The following is an 18,712-nucleotide window of genomic DNA, read 5'->3' as shown; positions in this document are numbered from 1 at the left end:
TCTGACCCCGTCTCCCTGCCCCCCTCCCCAGAAGCACCGCAAGGCCGGGGTCTTCCTAACCTTCCAGGAGCACCTGTGTTCACACGCGTGTATGCACGTCACCCCTAGTTTGGGAGCGTGAATGTCTAGCTCATTTCCCACGCTAACACCTGGTCTTGGGCTCATTCCACATCAGGTGGGAGAGCTGCGAACGTTCTGGATACGCGGCAATCGACTTACCCAGTCCCCTTGGGAGGGACCTTGGTTCCTAATACGTTTTGCAACAACAAACAGTGCAGCAACCCAAATCCTTACAAATAACTCACACAGGTGGGATTGCTGGAGCACAGCCTTCACTCGTGAGTTAATTAGTCTCCCAGTCTTCCGCGAGACTAATCGCCGTCCTCCAGTACGTGTTCTCCTTTCCTTCCGCTGTCACAGGACACGTGACTTGTAGCTGGATACACAGCTGCCTGGAACAAAGACTCCATTTTCCAGCCTTCCTTGCAGGGCCTGGCCAGTGGGATGTCAGTGTGTGTGCACCTTCCTTGAAGAGAAAGGATCGGCTCTTTTTTCTTGCAAACTGGGATGTGGTTGCAATGGCTGGAGTTGTAGCAGCCATCTTGAATCATCAGGGGATCTTGGAGTGGGAGCCTCTCATGGCAGAGCGTCAAGGTAGAAGCAGACGAGGTCCCCGACACTAGTGCACCCCTAACAGCCCTGGACTTCTCCTTTGGATGACCTGTTGGATGTGAGAGAGAAGTAAACCTCTGTCTTTCTTAAACCACTTTGGATTTTTCCCTCACTCATAATCGAACCTAATCTGAACCGACACACCCTTCCAAGAGGCTGTACCAGTTTTGACCCCCATGAGCACAGCCTCACCGGTGCCGTGTGCTGTTCAAATTCTCGGTGGTTCCACAGGTCCGTGCTCATGTCTGTTCTCCTGGAACCGCACCCCGTGTGCCGCGTCTGGGTGGGAACAGACCTCATGCCGACGGGTGGCCAGGATGTGGGGCGCTCTGGATGACGAGTCCACCATATTGGCTCCACGTTCCAATCTTACGGCCTCCTGCTGTTCACAGCCCATGGACCTTGACATCATGCCTCTCTGACCCTCTTTCCTCATCAGTGACACAGGGCTGTGGGTGACCGGTGGTCACATGATGTTCATCTTCCCTCCCTCAGTAACTGCGTCAGGATGCTTGGAGGGTCAGTGAAGCACCAGATAGAAGGTGACATTCCTGCCCCTTTACGTTCACTCAGGTGACTAAGTCCTGGTCATTGCGATGTTAGCAGGAGTGTGAGACTTCTTCAGCACAGGCTGCTTAAAGGGAGCTGACTGAGCTCGGAGATGTGCTCCTTTGTCCTCCTGCCTTCTCCTTCCTGCTTCCGGGAATGCAGACGTGATGACTGACTCCAGCAGCCAGCCTGGGTGATGAGGCGACTTCGGGAAGCTAGTCAACAAGGATGGTCAAACAGAAAGACAAAACAAGCCCTGTCCCCAATGACGATGGCGCTGCCACACCAGCACAGCGCTACTACACGATAGAACAGAATTCTCATACACGGAAGACTACCCTGTTTACGGCAATCCCGATCCTAAGGGAAACACGTGAAAATCCGAAAGTGTCCCCCAAGGTGTCACATCAGGGAGACAGGATATTTCCAGACACCAATTTGTGACTTTTCCTTCCTGAGCCCACCCTTCTCCCTCCCCATCAGAGGGAGTTTGGGCCTGGGCTCACTTGTTGAGGGAGCCTGCGGCTGGTGGACGACCTCTGACTTTGTTTCCAGATGCCTTGGGCTACAGAGGCAGCAGGGGCTTGTGGGAAGACACAGGTGGGATTCCCTTTCGAGTGAGGTCCTTCCGTCCCCGAGCCCTGGGGACCAGGCACGGGTGAGGCCCGGCTGCAGATAAGATGGCCCCCCTGTGGGTTTAGGGCCCAGAGCGCTCAGCTGCTGCAGAGGGTCCCGCAGCCCGGGTGTGGCTCTGACACTGCAGCTCTGAAACCTGCAGGTCCTGTGGCCAGGAGCCCTGGAGGTGACAGGGCGACCAGGACCACGGTGTATGTGTCTGCTCCGCTGCTGTAATGGATCCCATGGGCGCAGGGAGGGGCGTGAACCACAGACACCTGCTGCTTACAGTTGTAGAGGCTGGACCTCCAAGATCGAGGGCTGGCTTTTCCCAAGGCTTCTGTCCTGGGCGTGCTGGCCGTGTCCCCTGTGTGTGCACATCCCTGGGGTCCCTGCGCCCACAAGGACACAGTCAGATTGGATTACGGCCCACCCTGATGGCCCCATTTACATTTAACAACTCCTTAAACGTCCCCGTTTCCACATACGGTCACATCCCGAGGTCCTGTGTTCCGGACCCCACACTGACACAATGCCCCCTTTACAGACGCAGCAGCAGAGGGACAGAGATCACACGGCCACCAGAGGCGGATGCCATCTGACCCCAGGCCTCCAGCCCTGTGCCTGCTGCCCAGGCTCACAGACGCACCTCCCTCAGGAGACGGGCTCCGAGCCTTGCTGCTGGGGCCATCAGACCAAGGCGAGGAGGCTGTGTAGCCAGGCCAGGCCAGTCCGGGGGGCGGTGCAGAGGACACCCGGCGGGCTGCCTGGGGGTAAAGGGAGCCCCTGGCGTTTGTGGCAGCGCTGGGTCCGTTGGGCCGCGTGCCGCCCCAGCGGCTCCTGGTGCAGCTCCGCTGTTCCCCACCTGTGACCCTGGCAGGCCCCTCGCGGGCGGATCCCCCAGTGGAACGTGCTGCCGCCGTGCCTCCTTGGCCTCCACGCAGCCCCCAGGCCCACCCCGTGCAGGGCCTGGCACCGAGCAGCTCCCTTCCAGGCAGGACCTCCCGGGGTGCCGGAGCCGCCTGCGGGGAGCGGCCCGTGTCATCGGCCCCGGGAGCAGGGGCTGCGCTGGGCGCCCGAGCGTGGCCAGCGTTTTATTTCTCATATTGTTTGCAGGTGGTGACTCAGCTGAATCATTCAGCAAATCAAGACCCAATCACCACCCACCGTGAAGAGCGTTCAAAGCTGGGCTGCTCCCAGGAGGCCCCCGGACGCAGCATCAGTGCCACTTGGCCGGGGTCGAATCGGGAAGATTGGAGAGCGGCCCTGAAGACACGGTCCTCCTGGGGCCGGGCCTGCCCGGGACGGGGGCCGAGGGCTGCCCCGAGTTGGTCTGCCTGGCATGGGTGGTAGCACCCCCCCTGGAGTCATCCAACAGCCCCGGTGAGGGTGGCCTTCCGGAACATTCCTGCTCTTCCCCTTAAGATCTGACTCCAAACTCTGGCTCTCATCCTCCTCATGAACACAGGGGGCCCATGGGCGGGAAGAGGTGGGGGAGGGGAGCCAGGGCTGCCACTGTCCCCTGTGCCTGGGGAGCTTCCCACAGGCTGCGCTGAATGGCCGCCGTGTGCCCTGGTGGCCGCCGCGCCGCGAGGGAGGCTGAACGTGGCAGGGTTTCCTTTTCTTTTCTGAGCTGGTACGTGCTGCCCCCAATAGATCAGTGAGAAAGAAAGAAAAGGGGTGTCAGGGAGGCAGCTGGCGGTCTCCGCCACGTACCCCGGGACACAAAGACCAGCGGTAGCTGGTGACGCACCGCCAGCGCGTCTGTTTTCCATTTCCCCACAGTCCCTGGATGGTGTTTTGAAAACAACTTTCTGAATTGAGCATCACGGATACAGCGAAAGCCCCCGTGTAGCCTCCCTCCTGACTCTGCCCCAACCCCCAGGTAACCACTTTCCCGCCATCTTGAACTTCGTGTTTATCCCCGCGGCACACGTATGTGTGTCCGCAGACAATGTGCTTTGAGTCAATCAACCGGCTTCATTCTGAGCTCTTCTTCCCCGACCTGATTTTTTTCACTCAGTTTTGTGTGGGGGACTTCTCCTACGTCGATACTTCCTACAGCACTCCGCTGTGTAAACAGAGCATCGTCTACTTGTCAATTCTGTCTTTCAGGTTGTTTCCAAACCGTGAAAGCGAGCGGCAACCCGATGCACATCCCACCTCTGACTGGTTCCCACGTGCCCTCGAGGGGCTCTCGGGCGGATCCAGAGGACGGAGCTGCTGGGGTTACGGGTGTCCGCGTCTGCAGCTCCAAACTTCTCCTGATGGTCGATGGTGGCGATCAGGGCACAGGCCAGGGGCTCTCACACTGGGGTCCTCACCCCTCAGGGCTTCTGAGACCCTTCTAGGGGTCCCTGAGGTCAAAGCCATCTTCGTACAAGTGTGAGATGTTCCAGCCTTTCTCATCCTCTCACGAGTGCACCGTAGAATTTTCCAGACCAGCGTGTGGTAATGTCATAGCTCTGATGGCCAAAGGCATGTGTGCTTTGGTTGTGATTGAAATTAAACTTTGAGTATATAATTTCGAATATGTAAATGTTGGTAGACCAAACTCCAAGCCACAAAAGCTCTTCAAGGCCCTCAATGGTTTTGAGTGTAAAGAAGTCCTGAGACCAAACAGCTCAGGACGTGGGACAGACCCACGGCCTGGACCCCAGGGCGGGGCCCGACGGGGCTGTGGCAGCTGCGTGGCTCCTCCCCACTTCCTGGGGCGCCGGTGGCACAGTGATAGCACGCGTGGCTGCCGGAGATGTGCTGACCGGCCCTGCTCGGGGGCCCCCAGAGGACGTTCGTGCGCCTGGAATTCTCGGCACTTCTCAGAACAGCCGCAGCCTGACCCCTCGGCCGCTGGGGGGCGCTGAAGGCGTGTCACAGACCTGACCTCTCTGATCCTGTCCCGCTGGGCACACCGAGCATCTGAGCAGGGAATCCTTTTCGAGGCTTGGGGCGGGGCGGGGGGTGCAGAGGCAGGAAGTCAGGGAGCCTGGTGCAGGTCAGACTCTGCTCCCAAGAGCGACCTTTACCCGCCGAGTCTCAGTTGCAGACACACGGAAAAGGAACAGAGGACTTCTTTCCCTGGACCATCTGAGAGCCACGGGCGACACGACGCCCAGCGGCACGGACACTTTTTTGTGTATTTCCCTCAAACGGACACTCCTCCTGCGTGACCACTACGTCAGCACTCGTGTCAGGAAAGCACACGGATACGACAGCACCGTCCAAGCCTCAGACCCCACACACGCTTTGCCGATGGTCCCCGTCATGTCCTTTATGGCAAAAGAATCTAGTTCAGGACCCCAGGCTGCCAGGTTGCTGCCGCTGTGAGGAACCTCTTCTCCTCATCCATTTGTTATTTATTTATATTTATTTATTATTCAGAGGAAAACAGGGACCCTTTTGAAAAGGGGCACAATCATAATTACACAGGGACCCTAGGTATAAAGCAGGACTTTCCCCCAGAAAACTGGGAGGTGGGCTCACCTGTGACATGCCCCTCCCCAACGCCAGCTGGCGCCCTGCTAAGGAGAGCACGCTGCCGCCACTGCAAAGGGCACCCCTGCCCCCCAGCTCCAGAAGCCAGGCCTTGACGGGCCTCCTGACACCGCCCGCCCCTCACCTCCACAACCGTCCCGTCACCAGGTCCCGTGCATTCTACTTCCAGCTATGGCGTCGTCCACGCGACCACCGCACCCCTCCCATCCCCTCTGCAGGCTGAAGCCAGAGGCTCTTTAAAAATGCAGCTCCGACTCTGTCCCTCTGTGCCCTCCCCCGTCCCGCCCCCAGCTCCCAGAGGCCCCGCCCTCCTCACCTGCCTCACCTGGAGCCTACCTCCCTGGCTGGGCTCCAGCACCCTGGTCTGTGGGCCCCTGTGACTCTGAGCTTCCCAGCGCTAACCTGCCAGACACGGACGGAAGGAGATGGCTCGTGGCTCTGAATGTTTATGGTTACTGAGTCATCTTGTTTTACAGCCATTGAGTTAAATTCATCAGGAATTGTATGGGCTATTATTTTGGCTCCAGCTGTGAACTCTAATTCAGCTTGGCGACGTGGCCTGGGAACTTCCCACCCGACACCAGAATCAGCGGCCTCCACGCGCTCGCCCTTCTTGCTGCCCCTCCCGCCGGGGCTCACCCGCCAACAACATCAACAACCCAAAGCCCTGGTCCGGGAAACAAAGTCTCAGTCAGGCGCTGTGTTTAGCCCTCGCAGGCATGACACCTGATATATGGGTGTAAAAGGCCCAGCTCGGGCTTCCCTGGTGGCACAGCGGTTAAGAATCCTCCTGCGTGGGAAGCAGCCGCATAGCACAGGGAGATCAGCTCGGTGCTTTGTGACCGCCTGGAGGTGTGGGATAGGGAGGGTGGGAGGGAGGGAGACGCAAGAGGGAAGAGAGATGGGAACACATGTATACGTATAACTGATTCACTTTGTTGTAAAGCAGAAACGAACACACCATCGTAAAGCAATTATACTCCAATAAAGATGTTAAAAAAAAAAAAGAAAGAATCCTCCTGCCAATGCAGGGGACACGGGTTCGAGCCCTGGTCCGGGAAGATCCCACATGCTGCGGAGCAACTAAGCCCATGCGCCATGACTACTGAGGCTGTGCTCTAGAGCCCGCGAGCCACAACTACTGAGCCCGCGTGCCTAGAGCCCGTGCTCCGCAACAAGAGAAGCCACCGCCATGAGAAGCCCGCGCACCTCAGTGAAGAGTAGCCCCCGCTTGCCACAACTAGAGAAAGCCCGCACGCAGCAACAAAGACCCAACACGACCAAAGATAAATAAATAAATTGAAAAAAAAAAAAAAGACCCAGCTCAGGATTCATTGACATATTTGAAAACGTTTTATTTGGAATTTTAGTGCACATTCAGTACTGTCATCTTTATTTATTTATTTATTTATTTAGGCTGCACTCAGGTGTCTGCAGAAGAGCCACGTGTGTAGCTCCTGCCCCGTGCGCCAGGCTGCTGGAAGGTCCTGCACCCCCAGTGGCCCCCTTAATCCTTGAGACATTGAATCCCCCAGGGGCTATTATTGTCCCTATTTTACAGACGATAAAACTGAGGCTCAGAGGTTTGGTGACCTGGCCACGCTCCTACCACTGGAAAGTGGTGGAGCTGTGGTTCTCATCCAGGCAATGGGGCTCAGGCTGTGCTTTCCACCACTGTATGATGCTGCCTCTCCTTCACGCACTGCCTTTGTAGGGCTGAATCTACTTGTGATGGTATGTGGTGACTGCGACTTCTGTTGGGGGCCCTGACACAAGGCCCTGTCCTTGGTAAGTGGTCACTATGTATCGGTTGAATGAATGAATGAACGAAATGATCCCTTAAGTGATCAAAATACCCTCATCCTAAGTTCCCTCTCGCGGAATGAAGGGATGTGAGCAGAGCACTGATAGACGGTGGATGCTCAGAGGGCAGAGATGGGCCATCCTCGGCCAACCTTGCCAGTGGGAGCCAGGGAAGGCTGCCCTGAGGAGGTGACATTGGGTAAGTTTTGCAGGATGAGTAGGAGTTCACTGGAGCACAGACATCCAGCCTGAGAGCACCTGGGGCTGGGAGCATCGCCTGTGGTGGAGGTTCGGGCTCAGCTTCAAAGAACCTCCCTTCATTGCAGGTGCCTCTGTCTCCACACGGGAGGCCGGCCCGAGAGCACACAGCAAACCAGAACAAAGGGACAGATGGAGATTCCGGACGACTTCTTTCAATGCTCGCATCCACATGGGCCCGAGGTCCTGGACTTGCGTGACATGGGCTTCTCCCCGTGTCGTTAAGGCCAGTCTGGCTGGGTGTCTGACCCTGGTTACCGGAAGGATCCAGGGCAGAGGAGAGCTGGCCCAGCTCAGGGGCCAGGGTGAGGTCTGCAGCCCCTCCAGCGCTGAGTCCGGAGGGAAGGGCAGCTGCAGGGGCGGAGACACTGGTGTATTCTCCCAGCTGTCGGGCAGAGGCGGCGGCTCTGAGCGGTTCTGAGACAGGGTGGAGGGCAAGCACACATGCCCAGTGTGCAAAGCCACTGCAGCTGCAGGCATGAGCCTGCGGGCACCGGCCCAGAGACACACAACGGAAACACACACACATTTCAAGAATGTGCAGCTCTTGAGCTAGAAATTCCACTTCTGGGAAGCTGCCCGAAGGACAGAATGAAGGGTGTGGGCCGAGACTCAGCTTCAGGGAGTTTCCTTGCAGCGCAGCTCAGAAGCTGGCAGCACTCTGGATTCCAACGTGGCAGGAGAGCACGATGGGCTCAGCCCTCGGACCAAATGCAGGCGGATCCCTTCCTCGGGAAGAGCAGCCGTGTTTACCGTCACGTGAAGAAAAGGCCGCAGCCTGAGAACAGTCTAAATGCCCTGAGCCCATTTGTGTAAAGCTAGTGAGGACCAGTAAGGAAGCAGGGCTGTGGGGCTTTCTGTCCCTGCAGGAAGCGAGTGACGCTTTGTGGGTAAGAAAAACAAACCCGAATTGGAAGATGAACATGGTGTCTGCACACACCTACCCTCCCGTGTGCGACCGTGAGCTGTGAATAAAGACTGAGGTCACAACGTTGCCTTAATGGCAGGCAGCTGGGGCAGCCGTGGTGTCCAGCGGGGACGCTGCTGCCACTGTGACCAGGGAGGGCCCCAGGTACACCGGGTGAGGAACAGACTCCACGATACAGTAAGTGGGAAAAAAAGCAGAACAGTGTTTATGGTGCGTGATCATTTTGTATAAACCAGTTTTCGCGCACGCAGGAACGTAAACCATCTCTGGGAGGACCTGCAGGACACACAGCGGCCCATGTCTGGGGCGGGGACAGGTGTCCGGTATCAGGGTGGAAACATGAGGCTCGTGGAAGCTGCAAACCCGTCCACATCTTGAATCAAAACGTTATTTGCATGTGCTCCCTGTTCGAAAGCATGACGGAAACATTAAGGAAAAAGGAAGCACACACGTCTCAGGTTAGCACACAGCAGGGGCATCCGAACACGTTAGCACGAGCACCTGCTCATGGCGATGCCTGAGCAGCGCCCGCCGGGCCCACACGTGCTCTCCGTGCCAGGCTCAGCTCGGGTGGGGCCAGGCGGGCGGGCAGCAGGGAGCAGTGGCCACCCAGGGCTCTGCCTCTCCAGTTCCCTCCGGCTGAGCTGCCAATTTTCTGCTAGGCTGGCCCGGCGGCTGCAGAGCCGCTTCTGTTAACCAACTGCACCGAAGAGCAGAGCAATTAGGCAATTACACTGTTTTAAATGGAATTCAGAGCCCTGATGTCTCTCTGGGAGGGTGGCCTCGTGGCCTCACCTCTGCCCTGCATGGTGGGCAGGGGAGCAGGGGATGAAAGGGCAGGGCCGGCGACAGACCCCAGAGACAGACCCTCAGACCCGCGGCCCCTCCCGGCTCGTCCCCGCACACGGGAGCCGGTAGGTCCTGCACTCAACCACGCACTCATGTATCGAATGAACACCCAGCACGCACGTGCCAGGCACCGTCCCAGGCACTGGGATCCACAAAGTCCTCATCCTCCGGAGCCAGGGGACACAGATAACAAAGAAATAAGCGAGACAATTCCAGGATGAAACAGGAAGATGGGAAAGGGAACGGGTGGGGAAGAGGGCCAGCCAGAGTGCTCAGGCCTCCCCAAGGAGGTCACATTCCTGCCCTGAAGCTGGGGCTGGGAAGATGCAGACACACAGCTTTCCAGAGGGCGGGAACAGTAAGTGAGAAGGCCCCGAGGTATGCCCAGTCTCGGCTACTTCAGGCAAGACCAGAGGTTAACACGGCCAAAGCAGGCAACAAAGAGGAGGGACGGGCTGGAGCCTCCCTGTGGGCTGGCAGCATCCCGTGAAGCTCAGAGCGCTCCTGTGGAAGGGGCGTGTTATCCACGTCGGAGCTGGGAGGGAAGGGGAGTCACCCAAAACTGCGACCAGGACCGCGCAGCCTGAAGCCTGGCGCCAGGTGCTCTGGCCTCCACGTGCCTTGCGGCTTCCCTGACAGAGGAGCAGGTGGCCCCCAGGGCAGAGCCAGGGGCGGGGAAGCGCAACTGCGGAGGGAGGAGGAGCTTTTTTTTTTTTTTTTTTGTGGTACAGGGGCCTCTCACTGCTGTGGCCTCTCCCGTTGCGTGCCGACGGAGCACAGGCTCCGGACGCACAGGCTCAGCGGCCACGGCTCACGGGCCCAGCCGCTCCGCGGCATGTGGGATCCTCCCCGACCGGGGCACAAACCCGCGTCCCCCGCATCGGCAGGTGGACTCTCAACCACTGCGCCACCAGGGAAGCCCGGAGGAGCTTTTTAACGGAACCAACTGGCCATGGAATCCCCTCCTTGTAAGGTGGTGAGCTTCCTGTCCTGGAAAGTAGGGCAACCCGTTGAGAAGTTTCTACAGAGGGAACTCCAGTGCTGAGCAAGGTGGGACCGCGTCTCTTTTCCACCCGGCCTGGGGGCGTCTTGGGGACTCGATGGACAGCATGCCTGCCAGCGTGTGATGCCAGGCAAGGCCCTGATCTCACGAGGCCCTGACCTCTCCAGGCCTCCGTCTCCTCAGCTATAAAAGGGAGGCAGCTATAAAAGGGAGGCAGTGGTACTTGCTCTGCATGTGCAAACCCTAGAAGAGAGCCCAGCTCGAGGTGCAGCCTGTGCTGGGGAGCTGCTGAATTATTTCAGCAGCCCGTGGGCTCCCATCACTTATTCTTCTCCTTTTTTTTCACTTGAAAACTTCGAAACACGTATATGGTAAAAAGAAAGAAAGAAAATACTAATCCACCCATCCAAATGGATCAACGGTGAAGGTGTCTCCCTCCAGCCCTGGCCGAGCTCCTCCCAGAGGCCACCGCGGCAGCATCCTGTGGGGAGGGGTTGTCCTTCCAAAGCAGCTCCACACATCAGGGAACGTGCCTTTCCCGCACAAGCCGTAGCGTCCTGTACACACTCTCCTGTGCTCGGCTTCTTTCCCTCGCTCCAACAAAGCCATATGCACTGACTTGAGAGTTTTAAACTTCTGACTGGAATATACATCCTCACAGGGCTTCAAAGGTGCAGTGATCAACACTGAGTACCCTCTCTCCTCCCTGCCCCTGACCGCCACTGCCCAAACGGCTACACACCTGCTCGGTTTCTTAGGGATCCTTCTAGTGTTTCTTTACACAAGTACAAACACATACCAACAGGCCTCTTACCCCCACACCCAGTTCTGCACGTCGGTTTTTTCCCTTAATGTCTACCGGCACGTAGATTTCCCCTTACCTGCCAGGACTCTCCTCGTTGCCGTTAACAGCTCCGTACTGTTCCCCCGGGGGCGTCCGAGGCAGCGTTTCTATACGGCTCCTGGGTGGGTTGTGATTTCACCATCACAAACACAGCAGCAGTGGCCCTCCTGATGTAACCTTGGCAACATGGTACCCGGCTGTGCCTGCAGGGGCCAGGGTTGGCGTGGGTTGCTGGGCCGGGGGAAAGCCTGATGGACAAACAACGTCCCCTCCCGAGGGTGCGTGCTGTGTGCTCCCACCAGCGACACGGCAGGGACCTGTTTCCCATGGCGTTGCCAAGTCGGTGTGTGCACACCTGATGGAGGTGCGTACTGGTGGGAAGCAGGGTATCTCTGGGACCTTTGTTTCCGTTTCTCTTATCACACGTGAAGTCAGGCATTTGTCACATTGGTTCAGGGCCTTTGAGTTTCCTTTTTTAAAAACCATCTATTAATGTTTTCTCCCCATTTTTTATTGGGTTGTCTCTTCTTGATTTCTAGGACCTCTTCATATATTGGTTAAATGAGACCGGACTATGGCCTGTGGGCTAAATCAGGCCCACTGGCTTATTATGTTTTTAATAAATAAAATTCCCCTGGAGCACAGCTGAGTAGAGCCTGTGGCCTGGAAGCGGACAGTATCTACCACGTGGCTCCTTACAGGGAAAGTATGCTGATTCCCATATAAGACTTCTGTGATGTGAGTTGCAAACACTTCCGCCAGTTTGACATTTATCTTTTGACTTTTTTTTTCCTTTTGCTTTAAGTGCATTTTAAACGTTTAGCTGTCCGGACATCTTTCCATAGGCTAAAAGCTGCTTGACTTTGGAGGGTCCTTGCTTCTCAAAATGCACGATCTTTACGTACCAGACTCTGCAGTTCAGCGTCACTTGTGTTTCGCTCCAGAGCTAAGAGAAAATGAACGAAAAAGGCAGATTTAGACGAAAACTGTCTAGAAATTGTTGGAGAATTTAGCACTTGCACTCTTTCGGCAGGGGGTGTAACGGTCTGAGAGGTGAGGTCTCTAAGGCAGGTGCCGGTACGATGACCCCTTTTTACAGACGAGGAAATTGAGGCTCAGAGGTTGTGCAGCCTGCAGGCCTGCGTGGACAGCACCGCCACTCCCACTGGGTGACCCGCGCCCTCCCCGCTGGGAACGAGACCCAGGGCAGGAGAGGCTGTCCGAGGGGACAGGGCGCGCCGCCTCCTCGCGCTCGCCTCGCAGCCCGGCGTGGGTCCCACGTCCTGCGCCCCCCGCGGCCCCGCAGCCCTCCCGGCGCAGAGCGCCGCGATGCTTGGCGCGGCCGGCAGGGGGAGGTGTCGCACCGGCCACGGCGCGCTCGGTCTGTCCGCTCGCTCCGCCACGGGGCTGCGGGGCTGCAGCTGACGGGGCAGAGCCGGGCCCAGGCCCGCGGACCCTCCGCTCGGACCCCGCGGGTCGGGCAGGCGCGCTGCTGCCCCGGTGCACCGGCACCGCCCTGCTGCGCCCTCGGCACCCCGGCCTGTGTCCGCACCCCGGTCCCCACCTGGTATCCCACCCAGGCCCCAGCCTGTGCCCCACCCCGACCCCACCTCGCGCCCACATCCCCAGACCCCAGCCCGTTCCCTCCACCGGCCCCCAGGCCTTCCCTCCGGCTTCATCTTCTTGCCGGGAGCTGTGGGCTTGGAGTCAGAGCCAGGGCAGGGCGGGGCCGGCCGCGGGCCTCGCAGTGAAATAGCCCCCCCGCCCCCCACCGCTGAGCTGCCTTGGAACCCACCGGGGGCTCCTGTCACCTTAAAATAGAATCCCGATGCGGTGGCTTGCAGACCTGCAGAGGCCCTGCCCGGCTGACGTCACCTCCTCCGCCGACTTCTCCTGAGGTCCGCACATCGCTCTTCCGCCTTCTTGCCGTTTCCAGCAGTCTCAAAGCTCCCTGCGCAGGCACTACCTGCCCTCCCCCCATGACCTTCCCGGGACTCACGCCCCCCACCCCGCCCCACCCCCCTTTCTAACGTACCTTCCTCAGGACACTCCTCCGCACCGGATCTCCAGTAGCCCCAATTCCTACCTGCATGTTTCTGCTTTGCGTGCCCCTCCCCCAATACACACCCCCTAGGAGACCTGGGGCAGCCCCTCCCAGTCTCAGTCTCCACTGGCCGGCTCTCCACAGCGGACCAGGGTGCGTGGCACATGGCAGAGACTCCGTAGGTCAGGGGTCAAGGTGACCTCAAGCTGGGACTCTGCTGCTCAGGCAGGTAGACACTGGATCAGGTGGCCTGGGGCCCAGGCTTCTCTGGACACTGGCCATGACCTTGGCCTGAGCCCTTGGGGAGGGGGACACAGGTCAGCTCAGGACGAGGGCTTACTGTGTGCTGTGCGCTTTCCTCAACCCGCCTGACGGCGTCTCATAATAACCCCGTGAATTATGGCCCCATTTTATGGATGGGGAAACTGAGTCTCGGAGCGGCTAAGCCAGCTGCCCAAGGTCACACAGGGAGAAGCAGAGGTGGCTGAGTTTGAATCCAGAGACGAACTGCTTCTCTCCTGAGACAGCAGGTGCGTGAGCTAGGCGAGGCCTCACAGGGCCTCACAACGACCGCCCCAGGGAGCAGCCGGGCACACTGAGGCTGCCGCCGCCGCACAGGTAAACACGGGCCGGCTGGGGCTCGGGGCCAGGGCTTCTGGGAGCGGACGCACACCCGTACAGCGCCCCTCCCGGGCTCTGGGAACAGCTAGCTGAGCGGCTCGCAGGGCCCCCTCAGGGTTGGCCCCCTCTGGGGTCTCTGGCTGTAGGGCCTCTGGATCCATGTCTTGGAAGCCTGGGGGTGGGATTCTGGGGCAGGAAAGTGAGCAGACAGCGGTGGGATCACGGGGGCGGGGGCTGAGGTGGTGATTCCCTCAGAGAATCCCTGGCGTACGTGCCCCTCGTCAGCGGAGCAGCCAGTGGGCCCAACCACAGGCGGCCTAGGGCGGCAACCTCAGATGCTGCATGGCAGGGGGCGGGGGGGGGGGGGGGCAGAGACGAGGGACAAGGCCAAGTGTGACGCAGGCGGGCTGGGGCGGGGCCCGACCAGAGCCTCTCCCCTCTCCCACCTGAAGGGGGACAGGCTGGGCCAGAGGGTGTGAGAGGGCTGGGAGGGCTGTGCACGGTCGTGGGAGAGGGTCACAGCAGGCCCTACCCTCCAGGCTCCCAGCGCACTCCGCACAAAGTCCAGACTCTTCCACCACAGTGACCAGGCCCTACCCGAGGGTGGGCGAGCTGCCTCTGGGCCGGGCTTGATCTTGTTCACCCCAGGGTCCCCAGAGCGGAGCTGGGCACCGGCTGCACTGTGGGTTCTCAGTGAGTGAATGAATGAGTGAGTGAGTGAGTGGATGGGTGCGGTGGCTGGGGATGGCGGCTGCTCTCCTTCCCTGGGGATCCAATTAGTGGAAAGTCCCTGCGTGGCAGTGTAAGAGCTGGCTGGCCTCCCCAGCAGCCGAGGTCCATCTGCAGGCTTTGTTCAAAGATACTGAACTTCGCTGCTCAGCTGTACCACCACGGTGGGCTCAGCTCTCCCACGGCTGCAGCCCCGTCCTGCCAGGTGCTGCTGGGCCCTGCAAGGAGAAGTGTGGATTTAGGATCTGGTCCAAGATCACGGGTCCTTGGGCTGACAGACCCTGGGGTTCAGCCCTTCCCTGGAGGCTCAGAGAGGGCAGGGGACCTGCCCACAGTCACACAGTGAGGCTGGGACCAGGGCTGCATGAAGAGAGGGGCGGGGACAGGCTCAAAAGGCAGCTGGAGTGGCCCCTGACCAGCCTTGTCAGTGGCGGGGAGTGAGGGGGCCCGAGGCAGCGACACTGAACGTAGACCTGAAGGACGAGGGGGACCACGGACAGTGCGGCAAAGATCCGGAGGAGAGTGGGAGCAGAGAGCCTTGGGGAAGGGCAGCCAGTCTGTGAGGCTGCTGTGTCATGGGGAGGGAGCTTGGGCACGAGGCCGCAGGGCCCAAGAGGCCTGGACCGCCAGGGTGAGGCCCCAGGCAGCCACTGAAGGACTGAGATTTGCCCCTTGGCAGCCTTGTGGATGGAGGGGGCAGAGGATGGGGCTGTGATGGGGAAAAGCGGTCCTGGCCTGAGCTAGGGCAGGAGGGGGCTCAGTCTGTCACCCCCCAAGAGGACAGACATCCCTGTGCCCTGCCACCTAGACCCCCAGCCCCTCTTCCCCGTCACCCTGGTCTGTGTCTCAGGGCCCCAGGGTCGTGTGCATGGCGAGGAGGAGGGACGACTGCGTGGTCTAGTGGTCTGTTACCCCCGTTGAGTCCTGTAGCTTAATTAATGCTGCAGTGAACTTCTTTGTTTCTCTCCCCACTCCTCCTGTGCTGAAAACAGAAGGAAAACGAAAGTATGACTGAGCGAATGAATGAGGAAATTCAGGAAGCCTAGGACCAGTGGGGTCTCCCCAGCTCTCCCCTCCCCTCCTCCCACACCCGGTCTCCAAAGAAACCCCGGCCCCTCCCCCTGCAGCCTCCCTCTGCTCTGAACTGCCCCTCCCTCTCCACTGGGCTGTTGACACACCCTGCTCCTGCCTCTGCTCCCCTGGCAGCCAGAGGGCTCAGACCCGCACCTGCCGCACTCCCCTTCCTCAGAGGAAAAGCCCACGCCATCTGTCCCCGTACTCTCACTTCAGCCACACGTAGCCCTCTCCCACTCAGCCCCAGAACGTGCCAGGCCAGCCTTGCCCCGGGGCCTTCGCACCTGCTGTTCCCCATGCCTGGATGCTGTTCCCCGGGGCCCCCCGTCGGCCCCTTTGCTTCCCTTGAGTCTCCTCCCTGAAGTTCAGAGACGCCTTCCCCGGCCCCCGTCTGTCATACTCTGTCCCCTCTACCTCGTGGTTTTACGTGTTTGCTCCCGTCGCCGGGTGGATAAACAGATGCTGTGTCCCTCCCGCCTGTGCGTGGAGCTGAGGCCCGAGCGCGGCGGTGGCCCTGTGCCCGCGCCCTGCCCCCACGTGCGGTGTGTCTCCCTCGGCCGCGGCCAAGTTGGGGTGGTTTAGGCGAGCGTTTTGCCTCGGCGTTGGAAGGAGAGGCTGTGCTGGGACGGTGGCCTTGGTGACAGCCGCTGTCCCTGAGTGCAGGAGGGGCCTGTCACAATATTTGTTTAACAGGCCGGCCTGCTGAGCCAGGCTGCAAACACAGCGCTGCTAAGGGGGGCAGCCTCCTGCCGCCGGGCTCCCTCGCGGCGCTGGGGGCACGGTGCCCAGGATCCAGCGTCTGTCTGGCTGCCCTGGGGCGGGGCGCCCGTGACCCTCGCGGCCCCTGCCTCCCCGCCCCCTTCCAGCCCAGGCCCCCTCTGCTCCAGCGCCCACAGCCGTCTGCTTGAGCCCCTGGAAAGGCTCCCCTTGACCCTGGCTCCCTAAGGCGCTGGGGTGGGCCCAGCACTCTCAGCTTCTGAAGGCCTCAGTGGGGACGTCCTGCCGCACAGGCCCCTTGGGACTTGGCCAGGCCCTGGGCCACCAGGCTGCCTGCCTCTCACCGCAGGACAAGAAGGGGAGGACCTGCTCTGGACGGGGCTCCTGTGGGGGGGGGGTGAGGGGAGGGGACAGGGAGGCGCGAGGCCAGCCATTTGTTTATTTGAAAGTCTCTTTCTTGTCTGTCTGCCTGTGTGTCCCTCTGTCCGGGCATCCCTGGTGAGCCAGACCCTGTGCTGGCATCTGGACACAGACGGGGCGCTCGGAGAAACCCATTTCACAGGTGGGGCTGCTGAGGCCCACCGAGACCACCCAGCGCTCGCCCAGCCTGCACCCACGCTGCTCCTGTGGGGAGGGGGGCCTCCACATCTGCACCCCCTGCTCTGCTCTGCCCCCCTGAACCCATCCCCTGATCGGCAGCCCCCTGGGCACGAGCGGCGGCCCCAGCGCCCCCGCCTGGCACGCCTCCCCCACCTGGCACTCCTGCAGCCACAGTTTAGCACTTAGTGATACGCTCTGCTCACCAATGATCCTCGACTTGCGTGGGCTCCTGGAGGGAGGCGGCGCTCTCAGCCGCCGGCACAGCCCCCGCGAGGCCGGCCTCCTGCCGCCTGGGCCGGGGCCCACGCCCGCAGCCTGGAGCCCACGGTGTCCCACTGGTGGCCACGGGCACAGGACCGAGGCAGCCCATCCACTCCCTTTACAAGTGTCCATCTGCCCCGCACCCTGTCCCTGCCCCCCTGCGGCCCCCGGGGAGCGGGCTGAGACCGTCTGCAGCCAGCGGCAGGCCAACCGCCCCCAGTTCTTCCTGAGCACTCTCACCCCCAAAGCCTGCAGCCAAGCCAGTGGCGGCGCCTTCCGACCCTGCCCCAGACGCACGCAGAATCGCCCCCGCCAGCTCCACGCCGTCCCCCGAGTCCAAGCGGCCTCCCACTGGATGACGGGGCTCCTCCTGGGACCACCCCCCCGCACCCCCAGGCCCCCAGCAGTCCATCCTCCACCCACAGCCGGAGGAAGCACAACGTCCCTCCCAAACTCTGCTCCACACGGCGAAAGGTAACGGGACAGAACCTGCCACCCACCCACACTCCACGCTCGGGGCAGAGGCCGGGGGCAGGGGGCTCCGGGACGGGTGGAGGAGGGCAGACCGTTCACCTCTGATGGCTAGACTGGGGAAGGGCCTGCGGGATCTGGGGAAAGACTCAGCTCTGGGCTCCACGGTGCCCCACTGGCCTGGTCCGACCACTGACTGTGCCACTGGGTCGGGACACCCGGGAAGGTTCAGGACGAAGCCCTGAACCTTCATCCTCACCTGGGGGTCCCAAGGCCTTAGGGCACAAGGGAGCCCGCATGGGGGGCAGCTGTTTGTTCAGGGCCGCCGGGAGGAGGTGGGGCTGGCCGCGGGCCCGCGGCATCCTCCGGCAGGGCAGCCCCTAGCCCCTGACTTCCCGCTCCTTCTGGCGACAGAAGCTCTTCACGGAGGCCTCTTCGTCCTTGCTGCTCCCTTGCTCTTGACCTCCATCTTCTCCTGCTTCCGCCCCATCACCTGGACATCTCGGCTCTGCCCTCCTCAGGCTCCCCTTTGCCTCTGAGACAAGGTCCCAGCCCACAGTCAAGGCCCTCAGTGACCCGTCTGCCCTGCCTCTCCCCGGCCACTCCATCCCCCGCCCCTGTGGAATCCTACACTGCTTGAAAACCAGCTAAAACCTGACAGCAGAGGGTCCCGGCAGACAGGACCTTAACCAGTGCTCAAGGTCAACACGCCTGTGTCTCAGGACCCCTGACGTGAGGTGATGGGGTCGCCCATCTCTGGGTCTTCTGTCTGCAAACCCACAACTCGGTGGAATCGTGAGAAAGTGACAGACAAACGCAAGCTGAGGGACGGACGCCTACAGAGTAACCGGGCCGCGCTCTTCCAGAGGGTCAGTGGGCCCTGAGGGACTCGTGGAGGACGAGCCCAGAGGGACCAGGAGGCTAGGTGGGGTCCTGGACGGGACCCCGGGCCAGAAGGAGGACGCGGTGGGAGACATGGAGAATCTTCAGTCAGCAGTGTCCACCGACTTCATTTCTTAGCCACGATCAACGCGCCCGGTCACGTAGCGCGTTCGGGAAGCTCCTAGCTTTGTGCCTCCTTGTTCAAACTCAAGTTATTCCAAAAGGAAAAATTTAGAAATTCCAGCTGCTTAAAAATTCGTTGCTGTGGTTCTTACTGTAGCATAATACGTGCTCAGT

General features: G+C 60.3%; 1 long non-coding RNA gene across 1 annotated transcript; it reads left to right on the top strand.

Moving 5' to 3' along the window:
- Positions 1–2,953: 2,953 nt before the first annotated feature.
- On the top strand, positions 2,954–6,178 carry LOC113615712 (uncharacterized). Its single transcript, XR_003431091.1, has 3 exons — positions 2,954–3,219; positions 3,622–3,721; positions 3,952–6,178. It is a non-coding gene; the product is annotated as an uncharacterized LOC113615712 (long non-coding RNA).
- The last annotated feature ends 12,534 nt before the right edge of the window (positions 6,179–18,712 follow it).

Source organism: Aethalodelphis obliquidens, unplaced genomic scaffold (assembly GCF_003676395.1).
Source record: "Aethalodelphis obliquidens isolate GAN/ISIS:26980383/991018 unplaced genomic scaffold, ASM367639v1 scaffold123, whole genome shotgun sequence".
Classification (NCBI taxonomy): domain Eukaryota; kingdom Metazoa; phylum Chordata; class Mammalia; order Artiodactyla; family Delphinidae; genus Aethalodelphis; species Aethalodelphis obliquidens.
This window is presented reverse-complemented; position numbering and strand designations above follow the sequence as displayed.